The following is a 3,360-nucleotide window of genomic DNA, read 5'->3' as shown; positions in this document are numbered from 1 at the left end:
AATTATCTCCACTTAAATAGTAGTTGCAAATAATTTTGTTGTAAAACCAAAACATCAGCATACTCAGAATTACATTAACCTCAGGAATGTTACAATTGCCTAAAATTTCAGATAAATTTATATTTTGGCATAGACCTTCAGAGTCTAACATATGAACTTTTTCATAAATAGAGTTAATATCCTGGAGCTGATTATGAAAACCTTAAAATATCCATAACATGCATTTTAATTGACCTAAACTCATAGAAATGCCAAAATGTGTCTTTCTAAAATTCTGCATGGAGCTTGAAATATGTCTAAATGGATTCTGTAGCACGACTGAGATTTCTGGAGACACCTCCGTTATTAATGATTTCTCCCAAAACATTTACAGACAACAAGGAGGAACACAAAAGTAATCTTGCAATGAGGATTGCAACTAGAGGCCAGCTGGGGTTATTCACCAGTATTTTCAGTTCTTGCCATTTAAACTATGCTTCAGCTAAATTATAAATTACTTCATTTCATGGATCTTGGAGGACACCTGGGAGCAGGTAAGCCTCTAAATATTAAATTCTCTGAATCTAAAAATTTATTGTTTTGAAATTTCATTGATGGTTCTATGAAAATCAAGAAATTCCAACACTGAGATTAATTTTGGTGATAATTCAGGAATAATCTAGAATACAAAAATTACTGAATGAAATGCAAATAATGACTCCAGAAAGCATCAGTTATCAACACTTCCCTTGTTAGACAGGGGAAGCTATCTATAGTTTTCTGTCTTCATGGTTACCAGGACCATGTCCTGGGAGATGACCAGAATTGTCTAAATAACTCTGGTAAAAATAACAGTATGTGCATATTATGTAAGATTTGTCTTTAGGATAATTTGATTCCTCTACATCTTACTGTGTTAACAAAAGTGTTAGAAAGTACAGATTTGTTCAATATTAGGTCGTGCATGTAGCAATCAAACTAATGGATTCAGACTTACCTTACTTTAGAGTAAATCAAGTCTAGTAATCATCTATAGCAGCTGATTGGCAAGGGATTGAAATTTGGCACTGAGCTAAGACCTCAGAAAATGAAAAACTCAGCACAACTCAGCACATATCACAATATGTGAGGATATGGGTAGAACAAAACAGAGTGAAAACAATCAAGAATAGACTCAATAAAAAATAGTTTGACAAATTATATATATATAAATAATTTGTCAAATTATACACACACACACTATATATATATATATATATATATATATATATATATATATATATATATATATGTTACATTTGTCATACTATAAGTAAAACCAAAACTCAGTTGTTATATCATGGCTTTGACTGTGATATTTACAGAATGCAACACTAGAATGTTGAAAACAGATGTGGAAAGGTGCAAAGGAAATCTCATGAGGCAAAGGAGCAGTGATGGTTCAGATAGATTGATTGTGACATTTGTAGATGTCAGAAGCCTGGGAAAAAACACTGCAAAACTAAGATTTCAAATCTGAGGACACTTAGTTAAAAAAAAAAATCAGAGACTACAGAAATAAAGATATACTTTCAGGAGGATATGATATATTTTTACCTCTCTGTCTTAGGAAATTATAGATTTTCTGCATTCCTAAAGCTGCATTTCAGGGAGCTAGCTAAATTTTTTTGAATTTATTTAGAAATGAGAAGAAAAAAATTTGTTGATGTTGGACATCAAAAATATATACTATATTTTTTGTAAAATTAACACTAAGTCAATGTTGAGGTTTAAACACCAACATCAAAATTTGTTGATGTTGGACATCAAAAATATATACTATATTTTTTGTAAAATTAACACCAAGTCAATGTTGAGGTTTAAACACCAACATCTCTTGGAATTAAAAAGGAATATGTCCAAGAGTCACTCAAAACTTTTGCAGAGAAGACAATAGTGCAACATTTTATAGGTATTTGAAAAGATTATTGATATCAGGTTAACAGAGATCTTACTTTTGAATTTTTGTCCCTTCTTTTGCCATCTTAAAACATCTGTCATTAATCTCAGATCTGTACCTCTGAAACAAATAATGCAATATATGTTAAGAAAAAAAAAAAAGAAGAAGAAGAAGGTAGCGGGAGGGGAAGAATGAAGCGGGGGAAATCAGAGGGGTAGACGAACCATGAGAGACGATGGACTCTGAAAAACAAACAGGGTTCTAGAGGGGAGGGGGGTAGGGGAGGATGGGTTAGCCTGGTGGTGGGTATTGAGGAGGGCACATTCTGCATGGAGCACTGGGTGTTATGCACAAACAATGAATCATGGAACACTTCATCTAAAACTAATGATGTAATGTATGGGGATTAACATAAGAATAAAAAAAAAAAAGAAAAAGAAAAAGAAAAAAAAAAAACATCTGTCATTGACACATTTGGTGTAACTGTTCCACTGTTCCTTTCCTTTCTCTAGTCCTCATTTCACTAGATCCTGTTTTCTATCTCCTGCCTTTATTTAATGAGAAGCAAGTTTACTTTCTAAGTTATAGCCAGCATTTCAACAATAAACATTTATTGAAAACCCATGATGTATCTATTATTATGCAAGGCATATGAAGGATTAGAAGAGATTAATGCTTACATATAGAGCAAGTCATTAGGGGACAATTAAATTTTGAATTATGGCATGACTATAATCATAAAAAGAGTTCTGCGATGGAAGAGATTATTTGTGAATTTATATAATCAAAGAGATCAGTGCCGAAACATAACAAAGAACTTGGAAGATTGGAGGTATGATATTTGGTCCACAGACAAGAGGCACATTTGTTATTGAGTAAAGTGAGAAGGACATCAAAAAAGTATGAGGCAGACCCAGGGTAAAATAAAAGGTATACTCCTATGGTGAAGAAGGGTGTTATTAATTTTAGGAGAATTTGTTCCAGAATGGAGCAAGAATGTGAGAATAAGAGAAATGGGAGCTGCGTAAAAACTTTATGTAGTGAGTAGATAGAAAGGGCCAACAAAACCAAAATTAGAGGAATTGCAGTCTAAAGTGCAACTACTTATTAAAAGTTAGGGAGTGTCCCCTGCCCACTCCAGCATTAGTCCTTTCTGTCCCTCTAGTCACATCTATCCAGAAGTCATACAGTTATGGCAGCTCAGGAGAGAGAAGCAGGAGCACAACTTTTACTTAAGGAAAAGGGAGACGAGAACAAGGCAAGCAGTGGGAATTGGAACCTGCTTCTCCTTTCATGGCTGGTGTGAGACAGCATCTCCCACCCCACAAGGCCAGCAGGAGGACTGTACAGTAGGAGCTGGAGGGCTAACCTGGGGGCTTGTCTTCCTTATTTATTTATTTATTTATTTATTTATTTATGTATGTATGTATGTATGTATGTAT

The sequence above is a fragment of the Leptonychotes weddellii genome, chromosome 1, assembly GCF_054177405.1.
Source record: "Leptonychotes weddellii isolate Sample4059 chromosome 1, ASM5417740v2, whole genome shotgun sequence".
Lineage (NCBI taxonomy): Eukaryota > Metazoa > Chordata > Mammalia > Carnivora > Phocidae > Leptonychotes > Leptonychotes weddellii.
Note: the sequence above shows the minus strand (reverse complement) of the source record.